The sequence below is a fragment of the Thermobia domestica genome, chromosome 8 (genome assembly GCF_964235325.1).
Source record: "Thermobia domestica chromosome 8, izTheDome1.hap1.1, whole genome shotgun sequence".
Classification (NCBI taxonomy): Eukaryota; Metazoa; Arthropoda; class Insecta; order Zygentoma; family Lepismatidae; genus Thermobia; species Thermobia domestica.
Window position 1 is genome coordinate 37,774,407 of NC_137461.1, and position 15,720 is coordinate 37,790,126.

Genomic DNA, 15,720 nt, shown 5'->3' on the forward strand with positions numbered 1-15,720 from the left:
GCGGTATGGGTGTGTCCCTTGGAAATACTTAAAAAGGGCCTCCTGTTGTTGATTCTGTTAGCGGGTTGATTCGGACATCAGTACGAAGTTCATCGACGAGCAACTTGTTACACAGCTATACGAGACTCCAGTCAAGGTATGTAACAGAAATTAACATAACACCAATTTCACTTATAGGGATGTCATATCACACTTCAAAATGATTTGCCTGCCCACCGTAAAACTTTCAAGATTAAGAACTGTTGTCGCATACTTGTATTTCATTTTCCATCTCCAATAACTTAAATATTTGAATATCTTGCCTGTTAATCGAACTAAATTAAGGTATCAATCTATCAAATGAACTATCAGATATCAAGTCACCTTTGTTGAATCATTCAATAAAATGTTATTGTATATTTCGATTTTAGTTATATAATAAACTTACTTTTTAGAAATAATGTTGTCATTCCCCTAGATTAATCCACTTTTCCCATGAGAATCATGGTGTAATTTGATTATATTACTTTTATGACACCCACTAACTTATAGTGCGAGCAGATCTCATCTTTATGTAGAATAAAATGAGCTAAGTAATCAAAAGGAGACGTGCACATCGTCACAAAATCACTAAAATAAAGCATGAGTGATTAGGCTACGTGAATCTCTATCTTTTTAGAAATAAATAAAAAAGATGCTCAAGTACTGAATTATATATTTGAGTCTCATCTAATGCTTCAAAGTAGTATAGTTAAAGCATATCTTTGTCAATTTCAAGATTCACTCAAAAGAGGAGTGGCATTGTTTATCTGGTTTGCCATTCACATCTGTTCGTTTAGCACCAGAATGGGAATCCTGAAAAAGAAAATGTTTGTAAAATTTTAATACTTCAACAAATATACATTTTTGTTTAATGGTAAGTAAATTGTCAGAATTACAAAAGGAAAAAGCGGGAAGAGCGAGGAAAAGAAAACAAACAGAAAGATTAAACACGTAGCCTACAGTAGAATTCACAACAATGTCCTATTTATTGTATGACAATCTTGTGTCTTTAGCGTATTAGGTTCATTAGAGGAAACTGGAATATGCAAATTAAAGCGGTTTACGATGTAACAACCAGAGGTTTTCAACATATTTTGTTTACAGTGCCGTGCCGTGCAAAATCAGCGCCTTGGGCGAGCGTATAGGACGGCAGTCTCCCCCATGTGTATGACTGAAGTTGACGGACTAGCCGCCAAACGACACCACGGTTGGCGCGAAGCGCAAGAAAAAACCAAAAAATTAAACCCTTCTTTTCCTTGATTTTGAGCACTTTTTGTTACTTTTTCCTTCCATTTTGTATATCCTTTTTTACTCCCAAATTTTGCGTCCCCGTGGCCCTGATCGCCTCCATGGACGGTACTTTTTGTGTGTGAGAGAGAGAGCATATTTAATATATCTGTTTCTCTCAAAAAAAGGAAACAAGTTTGAAATGTTTTAAAATTCATTCTTATTTTGTATTATAATTCTTAAGTATTCGTATCATCAGTACGTAGTTTAATCATAGACTAATTACTAAAGACTATTTTCTGAACTTATCGCCCTATGAACACTGTGTCTGGAACTGAAAAAAAAATTAAAATGTATTCATTAAAATTAACATATTTTTATTAGAGCAGCTATGCAGCGGTTCACATGAGATACAGAGTTAGGAGAGGAATATTAATAAACGGCAACAAGTTTTCGATTCCTAGTTCCTAATAATAATAAAAACATGAAGTGAAATAAATAACAACAGACTGATTTTATTTATTTACTTATTTATTTATTTTTATAATGTGAAGCAAAATACTATACCAGTAAGACAAAATTAGCGCACAATAATACTATGCCTCGCAGCAGACATGAAAGATTAATAGATTATTCCTTACAACTTACAAGATGTGTATAAAGAGTATTCTGAAGGGTTTATACTCCGAGAATCATTGGATATTGCTCTACAAATTCACAACAGATAGAGGAAGAGACCTTGTTCGTTAGTAAAGTTATTACTAGCGTTTGTCTTAATGCATTTCAACAGAGCATTGAAGACAATAGTATCTAATATATACATTCATGTGGAGAGGAAAAATGTTTCATTATGTGAGTAACTTTAGGAAAAAAATCTAATCTAAACTGAGTTGATGATTACCTTTAATCCTTGGAATTATATTGTGAGAATTAAAGGACACACAAATATGATCGTGTTACTATATACGTACATAGACGGGTATAGCCCTGACTTTTTTTATTATTGTTCCCCTGGATAGTATAGGAACATAGGCTGAAACTACTGCAATAGAGTTAATGAACTATGTCCGTAACTAGCAAAATATTATAGATATCATTGCACATTACTCACCCCAATAGTGGTACCCAATATTATAATAACATTCATGGGCTTGTTTTAAAATCAATGACAAGTCTAAGAAACGAATTTACAATACGTACTTCAGATTATGTTTGTTGCTAATTTTATACGTTCTTTTCAATTTATATTTATTACAGTTTGCATGTCGCTTTTTATATTTATTTGTTTAATCATGTTTATTTAAACCAAATATTACATGTATTTCAAATGACTGATTAACTATATTTCATATAATACATATATTAATTAATAATTCTAGTTATTTCTTGTCATTTACGAATGTGATTATATTATGTATTTATAAATACTGCTGTTGAAACACACTAAAAAGAGTATGACCAATCAGTAAAAATATTTCGCACTAACTAATGCAGAAAAAAGTACTAGATTTGCAGAAAAAGTACTAAAATTTTTATCTGGTCCCGCTTCAATCTATTTATAACATTTTACGATAATAATATCTTATTGGAAGGCTTCCAGCATCTCCCCCTCTCCTGTGGGTTGGGGAGTATCCCCTTACATTCTTGAAAGAACCCGAAATTTTATTTTTTTACAGGCAAAATTCAATACAAACCGTGCAAGCCACATACCCCGTCCCAATTTTGACTTTTCATCCCGAAACAAAAAATTCTGGCAGAATCCCTGGTTAATTGTCGTGTTAGAACTCACTATAAAACCACTAAATTAAATTAAGTATGACAAATATAGAGGATGACGGGAAAAGAGAACAATATCTTAAAATGGGCTTATTGAAAAAATCGAGCTGAATTCCTTAATAGTCTACTGTTTAAACGAATCACTCAATGTGTAGTATTATTTACTGTGGTTATTAATTAGTTTTAACCCTTAGTTTTTTGGCACTTTATTGTTTATACTTTCCCCAATAGAATAAGCTATAAGTTACAGTGCGAAATCCATATACAACGACCTGTTTTCTCCCGAAACCCTTAATATGGAAAGCAAAAGTCAAAAGTGACCTAAATATAGGTACCTACGAATTGAACAGCTGTAGTTATCCGTCATTATAATGGAAGTAGCAGTTGTTCACGTAAGTCCCAGAATTATTTAAGATTTGTGTTAATTCATCACTTAACGTATAGTTTCACTTCAGTGTTTATAATAATATAGCATCCAGTTTGTTTTTTAATACACTTTTCCATATTTACAAAGGAGTTCCCACTAACAAAAAGCACTGGAAATATTTATGCACCTTTAGCAGATTTTCCTAAATCGATTAACTGATCACAAATAGCAAAATATATAGCTGAAGAATGTTTCAACTTTTCCTTAACGGAGTTTAGAATTGATTTCTGAAATTCTTCGTACTGCAAGAGAAAGGTACTAGATTTGTTGGTGAACGTACTAGATCTAGTACGAAAGTAACTGACGGTGACAACGCATACAAATTACAATATGTACAATTTATTATACGTGAGATATCAAACACTAGAGAAAAAAATTCCTCTACGATAACCTGTTCAATTAAATACTTTCCTATTGTTCTTTCTTATTTTTTAACAAATGGAATGTCTCTTCGTCAATTAAGCTTCAAGTTGCTATTAATACAAGACGTATTGATACAAAAGAGATCCAATAAATATCTTAGGACAACTTGAAATATAAGAGATTAAGTTGTATTCTGTTATTATTTTTTTTAATATACATTATTCTTTAAATAGATATGAGAAGCAAAAACTAAACATGTTTCAAACTTCTCGAAATGTTTTCTTTTTTCCTCTGTAATCGTATGTGAAAATCTATACTGTAATATTTTTCACATGTAACTTCTTATCTATAATTATTTATCAATGTACTAACACTTACAATTCTTTCTTTAGATGAGAATATTATTTATATACAAATGACTGTGTTAATGAAAAATTGAGAATTTTAAAATTTCCACACCAAGTAAATATTGATTTATGCAATTTTGTTCAAATATCCCATTTACATTTTTTTTTCGTCCATAGTATTCGATGAATCATCATCGAACATCTGGTTTCACAAAAGAAATATAGCATATATCTATATGGTCAGTAGTTAAAATAATTTTGAATGACTATTTGTTTGTTCGTCTATTTTTCAGCAAATATCAGATTCAAAATGGTAATCGGCGAGGTGTTCCCAGTTATGGATTCAACTTCGCTAGACGACATTTCAGCCCCCGAATTATGTACTCATTGAAATTTAGTATGAATATAAGTGACGTAACTACAATGGAGGGAGTAGAGCGGTTGCTCCAGTACGCACAGTAAAAGTGCGAAAGAAAAGATAATATGGAAAAGTGTTCCTTATGCAGAGAACATTTGAAAATATTTCTAAATTTACGCTGACTATTAGCAATTAATTGGCAACAGCCGATACCAGGGGCGGATCCAGGAATTTTTGAAGAGCGGGGGTGCAGGTCTGAAAAATAAACTTCAGACAATTTCGATATTTGGTTCGCTAACTAAAAATGTAAACTGCAGTGCTTCATAATACGCATTTATCTCCTCCCTTCTGTAGACGGCATTGAAGAAAGCCATGTTAATCAACATGAGAGAATCCAGGATTATCGTGAACTGGAAACTCACACATTATCTGCAATGAGTGGAGACTGCACTCAGAATGTTCCTTCTCAGAGACCTCCTTCGTGACTAAGCGGTTAGCGTACGCGCCTTTGGCGTGGGAGACACGAGTTCGATTCCTGCGGGAACTCACTTGGTTCGGATTCCACGTTAATCAGTAGGTCCACGTCTCATATAGCCTCATTGCTGAACGGGACGTTAAAATCAGCTCAACTCAGAATATTCCTTTTCAGAGAAATGTTAAAACTTTTTTCCACAGCCTTTGAAGAAACGCTTCATTAGCGACTAATTTATATATCTTACTCATCCTGGAGAATCGAGCGAGCCCCGCGCCCACTTTCTGGATCTCCGCTGGGCGATCTCCGGTCATTCGACACTGTAATGCAGCTCTGCCCAACGTTTTGACCTTATCGGGCGCAACTGGCTCCTGTTTTCCGACGTGCGGGCGCCTTTCGAAAAAAATACGAAACTACTATAGAAATAAGCCTACTGCTACTAGTACAACAGCAACTATTTATTATTTATTTGTTATTAATATTATCATCATCACTATTATTATTATTATTTTGAAAATTAATGCATACCTAGTGAGAAGACTGACACTGCACGTTTGCTGCCAGTTGGCGGAAATCTTGTGTGTATCTGGAACAGGCTGCTCTTATTGCGTCATCCGGGTGAGAGGGTGTCAAGGAGGTTCGGTACTTATTTTTGATCATGTTCATGGCAGAAAATGCGACTTCGCAAAGATAAATTGAGCCAAAGCAGGAATAAATGTTTTTAGCAACACTGCTCAGAAGGGGGTATTTTACTCTGCCCGTTAGAATCCATATATTAGTACAAGTTGCATAGGAAGATTTCAAAACTATATCTTCTTGTATAGTTAGGATTTCAAGTTCTAAATCTTCAAGATTATAATTTCGAAACACTTCACATGTCTTACTACCAAGATCAATAACATCAACAGAGACAAATGGATTATTGACGAACAGAACCACTGGTTCAAGTGCTACAAACTGGGCAAATCTGTTCCGAAACTTAAGAATAAGAATTTAAAAATGCTTTTAAAATTTTGTAAGATCACAACCAACACAATTTACCTTTTCCACCATAGATTTGAAGTTTGGAAAGTGAGAAAGGAAATTCCTGTTTAAGTGAGCAATCCACAGCTTCATTTTCTTTTGAAAAGCATTAACTGTACTTATCATGGCTGAAATGTTATGGCCTTTCCTTTGCAATTCTAGATTTAACTCATTAATTTGAAAGTGATATCTGCCAAGAAAGCTAAATCTAGCAACCATGATTTTTCATCGAGATCATGATAATACTGACCCTTAGATGACTTAAGAAAGTCCGTGATTTCATACAAAAGACAACAGAATCGTTCCAGTGTCTTGCCCCTACTCAGCCACCTGACATCTGCATGAAGAAGGACGTCACCATGCTCAGCATCTAATAAATTCAAAATAAATTTGAATAATCGGTGACGAGTGGAAGATGATCTAATGTAATTTACTACACGAGTTACTATTTTCATGACATGGTCGAATTTTAAAACTTTTGCACATAAAGCTTCCTGATGAATGATACAGTGGTAAGACAGAAATGTTGGAAATGATTCATCCTTAGCACAAAGAGCAAGAAACCCGTTATTCCTACCAGTCATAGAAGGTGCCCCATCCGTTGTTATTGCGACAAGTTTAGAAAGAGGCAAATGGATATCCTTAGCAAACTTTTGAAAGGTGTTAAATATATCTTCCCCCCTAGTATGCCCATGAAGTGGCAGCAATTTGAGAAATTCCTCTTTCACCGTGAAATCATCAAAACTCATTCTAGTAAATACGCACAACTCAGCAGTGTTGGACATATCAGTACTTTCATCTAACTGGAGCGAAAAAAAATCACACGATTGCAAGTCCTGGTGCAAATGATTTTGCAGATTATTCGAAATCTGCTCCACCCTTCTAGCAACAGTCTGGTGAGACAACTGGAGTGCACTGATGAAAGACACGATTGTATGTTTATCTCTGTGTCCATCGAACAGGGATTAAGCGGCACTAATCATTGCTTCTTTCACTACTTCACCATCACTAAAAGGCTCTTTCTTTTTAGCTAACACATAACACACTTTGAAAGAGGCAATTGTTACGTTAGTAGCTTGTTGAACAGGCCTTTGAAACACATTTTGTTGTAGCGTTAATTTAGATTTTAGGTTTCTCACTTTGAGTTTCCTGAGTTCAGAATTTATAGGAAATTCAGTATCGAAGTTTTTGTGATTCGTCACGAAATGCCTCTCTACATTACTTTTCTTAAGAATAGACACACTTCCATTGCACAATAAGCACACCGGTTTTCCTCTGTATTCAACAAAACAATATTGTTCCTCCCATTCACAGTTAAAACTATACGTTCTTTGTCTCTTGGCCATGGCAAAAACAAGCACTGAATAAAAGGAGTCACGAGTACAGTTGCAACTTTTCGCAACACACACGAGTTCACACAAAGAGTATTCCCCAAGAGAGAGCGAGTCTATCCTCACAATAGAAATTTTTCAAGGTGCGATATGACAAAAGACGATCGGGTAAAGACAGACAGCGTCGCCAGCAGCAGGCACGCAAACTACCGCGGTTGCCATAGCGTAGCGGTAGCCTTATCCAAGTGTAAAGTAACAAATGTTCAAATTAACTCTTGTTAAACGATTTCTTCGATTTTGTTGAATGCTTTTTCCCAGAGTTCAGAAGAGCCAGAAGTGCAAGTTACTATTTTCGAAATGAAATAACAGAAATAAAAGAAAATCTAATGTTGAAAACAAGAAATTTAGCGTATTTTGAGTTCGATTCCAGAGGGCGCCAGGAAAATGTTTGGCTTGCGCCATGGCGCCCGCGGGCACCGCGTTGGACAGGGCTGCTGTAATGTTTCTCTACCTAGCTGCCTAGTGAAAGTTTTGCGTAATGAGTCATTGCAATCAGCGCACCGCGCCCCCTCCTGGGTACCACTCCCATCCAGAAATATACCGAAAGTTATTCCTGTTTGAAATCTATTTTATACTTATAAAACTATTTTGTACTCGATACTTATATTACGAATTATAAGCAATTTATCATTCTATCTTTAAGTAGAAAAGTAGCAGTAAAAAAAATACAGTCAATCCGCTTACATGTTAATATGTGGCAGTGACTTACAATTGAAGTACGTGAAGTGGTACGCAGGGATCTGCATGTATTATGCAAGGTGTTTCAAAACAACGCCGACAGTGTTTGGGAGGTGATTCCTGACACCGAGATAGGACAAAATGTATTAACGATCATGGTTGCACAAATGCTTCCTTTCGGATTTATAGGCTGCCGAAAACTTGAAAAACTGAACTTGAAAAATCCATAGCTTCAAAAGTATGGGACCTACAGTAGTCGGGTCAAGATTTCACATAGGAACTAATATATACCCTATCCAAATATCCACGTTCAAGAATCCTAAAGTTCTAGAAGGTGCTAAAGAAGCATTTTTCATACAGGGAGTTTGCCTACGGGCAAGTAATTTGAAGTATTCTCCAACTACCTCTATAAAAATCATTGCGTGAGTACCTTAGGATGCTGAAACATGTATTTTTGGATATTGCACATGTTAATTCCTAATTGAAATCTTGACCCGACTACGGTAGGTCCTATAGGTTTGGAGTTTTGGAATTTTGAAATTTATTTTTTTGTTTTTAGCAGCCTATAACTCCGAAAGGAAGTATTTGTGCATCCAGGTTAGCCTATTCCTTTTGTCTTATCTTTGTGTCAGGAATAACCTCCGAAACGGTGTCGGTGTTGTTTTGAAACACCCTGTATATCGTTGGAAAGGTTACACCGAGTACACGTCAAATGAGATATACTTCGCTTGAATGGGGTCTATAGGGGGCGTAGCGACTATTTGAAGTTCCGAATAAGACACGATCCAAAACACAAGTAAACGTGGACAAAATAGAAAGCTGTGATGCAATTGTTTTGAGACACGGTAGATGTCAGTGTAAAAGGTAGCTCAATATTAATCTGACATCAAATATTTAAAAATCAAAACAGCGGATCCAACCTGGCGGAAACAAATTACAAATACAAGCCAGTGATCTGAAATTGGGTATTTGGAACTGATGATCGACGTCGCTATGTATGAATCGGATAGCAAATTGTAAAATTCAATACGTAGATTCAAGATGACGGGCAAATTGCAAAACATTGCTATGGAACTGAAGGCAGATAGGTAGAGATTTTCGTTATTGTGAAGTACGAATTAAGTTCTAAAAGTGCAAAATAAAATGCAGTGTGATAGATGTATAAAATATGGCGGACAAAAAGTGCAAAAAAATATTCACAGATGATGTGTACTTGGTGTGACCTTTCCAACGATGTATAACATGCAGATCCCCGAGTAAGACTTCACTTAGTTCCCTTGTTAATCATAGCTATCCATTTCCCACGCTATATGGTCCTTTCCACTGTTTTAGGGAATTTGTTACTTTCTTGAATCAGAATAAGTAAATTAACAAGTTTCAGTTTCAAAATGGGATAATCCTTATAATTTGAAAGTCTTCAAAGTTTTGCGCGCCGACACGAAACTCAGTTTCTAATTTCGAAGATCATTTTCAAGCTGTAAGATCATTTTCAAGCCAAAGGATATTTTCAGAATCTACTGCAACTTAACAACCATCTTACGACCTCTTGCATTTTCTTTCCAAATAAGTTTACTTACATCTCGGAAGCAATGATAGAACATTATCATAATTAATGGTGTTAAGATTAAAATTGTCCTTTTTTGCGAACACTTCCAGAAATGAACAATCATTATTTGCACAACATTCTAACATATATACGTAACCAGTGCCTACTGAATCTCATTCATTACGTTCTTTTATAAAGATTTCGCTCAAAGCATAAAATACCTGAAATAAGTATATATGCTGTACAAACTAACCGTGTTCCTTCACAGCCTATGGAAACCGAAGGTACAATGTTACATTTACAAAATGCTTAACTGCCTTCTGTCTTGAGCTAACTGGATTCAGTTCTATTTTCTATTCCTATTTTTCTTGAGGTCTTTCCTAATGTTGTTCTCCCATCTGATGTTAGACCTTCCTAATGGTCTCTTTCCAATTCAATTTTAAGTTAAAGTCATGAAAGCATTTCCACTTTATTCCATTATGTATATATTACAGAAACAAGAACGTCGATCCTGGGGAGTCGGGGGCCGGGTTCCCCAAAGTTCATATGGGACCCCTTATTTTATTTATGAATGTACAATATTTGGCATAATTGGACTGCAATGTGTCTTAAAATTCTTATATATATATATATATATATATATATATATATATATATATATATATATAACTTCTGCATCTGAATGCCCCCCCAAAAAAACAATTACAGAGAAATCGGCAGCCTTGTACATAAATGCCTCATGACTTATTTCAGAATTTAGAATGAGTTGTAAAGCGATTATTTCGTTGCGGAATATTCCTGATTCATTTCCACAACTTGTATATTTCAAATTGAAAATATCATTTGAGAATTATCAATAGAACTCGTCAGTTTTCTATTCCACGTCCTTTTCATGATTACTTGTGTGAAGTTATAATATTTTAGAATATGTTATTCTAACGATTTATTCTAGTTTTCCATTTGTTCAAGAAAAACTGTACAAAATTTTGCAGACTAAAGAAATACAGTTCTTACGTAAAAACATTTTCTTTTCTATAGAATATCATACTTTTCCAATCATTGCAATTGTTTTCGTTTCAAAAATTTGGAGTAACATTTCAAGGTTTGACGTATTAGAGCCCGTTATAGTATAATCTAGTCTTTAATTAATTAATCCTTAATGAACCATGTGTTTATGAAATGATTCGAGAAAGACAATATATCAAAAGTGTAATTAGTAAGTGACATGGCATTACATGATGCATAAAACTTTACTCATTACGCCTAATATCTTACCTGGATACCAAGGGGCAAGAACCGACGTAGGAGACTCACACGGAAGATAGTGTGACGAAATCTAGAAATATTGCAGAGTAATATGGAATAAATGTTCAAGATAGAGTATTGCTGTGAGGAGTTGCATAAGACTTCACCCACAAATACATTAAAAATTGTTGAAAATATGGTTTGTTTATTATACTGTTCAACTATTTGCCCATTAAAACCAGTACATTGTGAAAGCATGCAACGATGAAAATGTTTAGTAAACGTGATTAACACATGATAATTAGTTCAGATTTATTTGACTGATAATCAATTAAGCAAATTAAGCAAGTGTTTACCAATACCTTTAACAGTTAAGTTTTTCTACCAGAAAATGAATTGCTCGTAAAAATGACGGAAAGCTGCTACCATTAAAACCTACCACACATGAAATATTATCATAACGTTCATAGCAATTCTTTCTTTGTTTTTTTCTTCTAACTTATATACACCATTTCCTGTTCTAAAGTAATTTTAAAACTGAGTTTGTAGCGTATTATGTGTCGCTTCACGCATCACGAAATGTCACTTTTTTTTCTTCTAATTACACATTCTGATGCATTGTATTACTTGGATTATTAATGTGATAAGTGAATGACTAAAAATTAAACAATTCAAGGTTAGATTGACCTATAAGAGGCTAGCAATCAATCAAATCTATAACAGTTATCCTCAGTGATTGGAAGGGAAACTATTGGGTCTACAATGATCGGAAAGGTAAAGTATTTTTATTCAACAGCTATATTTAATTCGTCTATAACATTCTATACACTTGCATTGTCTTTAATATCAAAAGTTAAATTCATTCGTTAGAACAAAATTCTCTAACTAATGATAAATCCAATATACAAATCATGCAAAAGAACGTGAATTAGAGAAATTGAAAAGTAACGTAGTAAGCTCTGCACATAACATTTTCTATCTCAAACTGAGAACTTTCAAATGAATACCATACATGAGGAGAAATCACTTCAAACTTTGTCTATCTTTTTAAAAAAAGTGAAAGGTAGTTATATATTTGTAATGAAAGAAAGTAGGATCACTTTTATAATTGCTATTGCCAATTAAAACGAAAAAGATCATTAGAAAAATGTAGGTATAGATGAGTTACAATATTAAAATAAATTTCACATTCATAAGAAATCAAAGGAAAAACTTGGCCAAACAAAAGTGTCAATAGACAGTTTGTTTAACGTAGTGTTGAAACTTCATGTTCCATATGCCATACTGTTAGGGACTTAGTTATATTTTGTGCAATTATTTATTTTACATCATTCATGCCTTGAGCAAGAAAAAAGTTGCTTAAAGAGTGCTTTCAAAGAACTTCGAAAAGTTCGAAAAAGCAAAGCTTTAAACTTAAAATTTAAAAAATAAGAACCATGCTCTAACATTCCTTACAAAGCGAAAGGAAAATAGTATTAAGATAGTGTAACGATGTTGAGAGATGATTTTATATTAGCATAATTCTCATTCTATTATCTAGCTCCAAATGAAAATATTCTCACAGTTTGAAAAATTTCTTCGGACAAAAAGTTAGTTTCGTTTCGTTGTGATAACGTCGACATACCTAAACTATACGGATCATCGAATATTGTTCACTAATTCTAAATCCATGTCAAAAAATATTTTTTGGAATGTATTAAGACTTTTGTTATATGGGGAATAAAATTTGATATTGAATTGATGATTTCAATAAAGGAATACAAGTAAGGAATCGGATCGAATGCGTTATTGAAATGTTGATTTAATAATTGGAAATATATCTGATCATAATTAATCATTCTTACTCTGATATGACAGATAAATGTAAGATAAAATGATTAGCAGTATAGACACACAAATGTACAGTAGCTTAATATACTATTTTAATTACCAACCATACAAAGTATTTTTGTTTCCTGTAACCAAATATACAATAATGATTCCTCGGATACTAATGACGAAGAATTGCTGTTAATATAACTGCAGAAACGCGCATTCACCTTTAATTTCATCTATATATTTACACTGCTTAGTATTCGTTAAGTCGAACATGCATACCTTGCACCCACATTTACAGTAACAATTCTAAGTAAGCGTTAATAAATTTAAAAATAATTAAAGATAAAATTTACTTTAAAGATTATCATATATGAAAAATATTACCTTAAAAATAGTTGAATACGTTTACAAGCAAAGCAACCATTCGAAACGTTTCAAAAATTGATTTACTATCCACGTTATATAAATATTTAACAAAGTAAGTGTAAAAAAGGCAATAATTCTAACGTAGTGCTCACTTTCTGAAGTTGTTGTGCAAACCATATTGTCATTTGTCATAACAAATTGGTGTGTCTATTTAAGGACGATTTTGGGTTGTAATGTTTCGTGATTCTAGTTTAATACGAAATTATAGATTCATTCTAAATTCTACAAATCATATGAGAAATTTGAATATGAACTTAAGTAATGATCATGTTTTTGTTAATTAATAACTAACTAACTAACTCTATGGCCTATGGAACCCGGAGGTTCAGTGCCGCGTTCACAAAAGCTCTCCACTGACTTCTATTCTTAGCTAATTGGATCCAGTTTCTACTTTGTATTCCTATCTCTGCGAGATCCATCTTAATATTATCCTCCCATCTGCGCCTAGGTCTTCCTAATGGTCGTTTTCCTATGGGTCTACCAGTCAAGACTTTGAAAGCGTTTCTACTTTCTTCCATTCTAGCTACATGACCTGCCCATCTAAGCCTCCTAGACTTGACGACCCTAACAATGTTGGTTAAACCGTATAAACTATGTAGTTCCTCGTTATGAAGCTTCCGCCATTCCCCATTCTCGTTCCTCTTGGGTCAGAATATTCTTCTCAGGATCCTGTTCTCAAATACTTTCAGTCTATGTTCTTCCCGCAGAGTAAGCTACCATACTTCGCAACCATACAGAACAACAGGCATGATTATCGTTTTATATATTTTAAGCTTCAAATTCCTCGACAGAATTGGCGACGACAAGAGATTTTGAACCGAATAGTAACACGAATTCCCTGCTTTTAGTCGACATTTAATTTCTTCGTGAATATGATTTTCGTCTGTTAATATTGATCCTAAATATTTGAAAGTATTCACTTTATCAAAAGTATTATTTAATATTTTAACGCCTCCACAATTTGCCGTATTACGGTCCCGACGCACTTCCATGTATTTAGTTTTCTCTGCATTTACTTCTAAACCCATGTCCCTGCAAGCGTTTAATAATATCTCTGCATTTATTTCTACTGTTCTTCTATCATCCTCTATTAAATTTACATCATCAGCATATGCCATAACCTGGTGAATGCCGTTCAACTCTAGGCCCTGGTTGGTATCTTTGATTTTCCTTATGGCGTATTCCAGCACAAAGTTAAATAATAATGGCGACAACGCATCTCCTCGTTTCAGGCCATTTTCGACGTGGAAGCTCGTGGACAAAAATTTTCCTACCCGGACTTTACTTTGGGATTAACTTAAACATATCTTAATTAATCTAATTAGCTTTCTCGGTATTCCAAGCTCTGTAAGAACGTTGTATAATGTTTCTCTCCTAACCGAGTCGTAAGCCTTTCTAAAATCAATAAATAGTTGACGTACCGGGGTATTGTATTCCCACTTCTTTTCGAGTATTTGGCGAATGGTAAATATTTGGTCGATAATTGATCGATTTCGTCTAAATCCGCATTGATAATCTCCAATAATTTCATCTGCGTATGGGGTCAATCTTGCTAACAGAATATTTGAAAGGATTTTATAGGATGTTGACAGAAGAGAAATGCCTCGATAATTATTACAGTCAGTTTTGTCGCCTTTCTTGTGAATTGGAAAAATGATTGACTCTTTCCACTCTTGTGGCAATTCTTCCTTGTTCCAGATAAGGAGAATGAGTTTGTGTATCTTGTTCCACAATTTTTCGCCTCCAGCTAAAATTAACTCAGCCGGAATTTCATGTACACCCGGAGATTTGTGTTTCTTTAATTTCTTTATAGATGATTACAATAATGATTCCTCGGATACTAATGACGAAGAATTGCTGTTAATATAACAGCAGAAACGCGCAATCACCTTTAATTTCATCTATATATTTACACTGCTTAGTATTCGTTAAGTCGAACATGCATACCTTGCACCCACATTTACAGTAACAAATGTAGTCCACTATATTAATTTGTTAATTAATATATATGTGTTATTTGCAAGATATTCATGTACTTACTCGAAATGAATGTAGTAGTAGTAGTAGTTTTTTTATACCAAAACAATCTAACCACCTCTATGCACAAGCAAGATCTAAGTCTCAAATATGACTTTAAAAATAATTACTACTTATAATCTTTAAAAAAACGTAATGCAAATTAATGATTTAGGCTAGTCAATATTGTTTAAACAACTACTGCAATTTTTATTCTCTAGTATGAACCGGAACTTCAATATTGAAAACAAATACTTTAGTCCAGAAGTTGTACCTTTCTTTTTTCTTAATTATAATGGTTTATTAAAATTATATATTTTTAAGCGTTGTTTACAATAACAATAGATATAAAAATTGAATCTTCCTTCCTTAGGTCACTTTCGCTTTGGTAGCAGTGTTTGTATGCATTGCTGTAGCCTACCCTCAACCAGTACCAATTCCTCTTCAACAGAGACCAACATCGGCAAAGGAGGCTAATGATCTGAAAGGAGATGACACCTTCGGATTTGGATACCATTATTGGGGTGGGTAAAATAATTATATTTGTGCATCATTTACTTTACTTTTCACAGCGAATTCAAAACTT

General features: G+C 34.0%; 1 long non-coding RNA gene across 3 annotated transcripts in view; it reads left to right on the forward strand.

Moving 5' to 3' along the window:
- Positions 1-15,720, forward strand: part of LOC145691651 (uncharacterized) — a 113,200-nt gene that overhangs the window by 40,773 nt on the left and 56,707 nt on the right. For 2 of the 3 annotated variants that reach the window (XR_014132465.1, XR_014132463.1), the window contains exons 1-2: positions 11,613-11,648; positions 15,508-15,658. This is a non-coding gene — a long non-coding RNA (uncharacterized LOC145691651). Of the gene's footprint in view, positions 1-11,612; positions 11,649-15,507; positions 15,659-15,720 lie in introns of those variants that run through there. The other variant, XR_014132464.1, reaches the window with a different exon arrangement.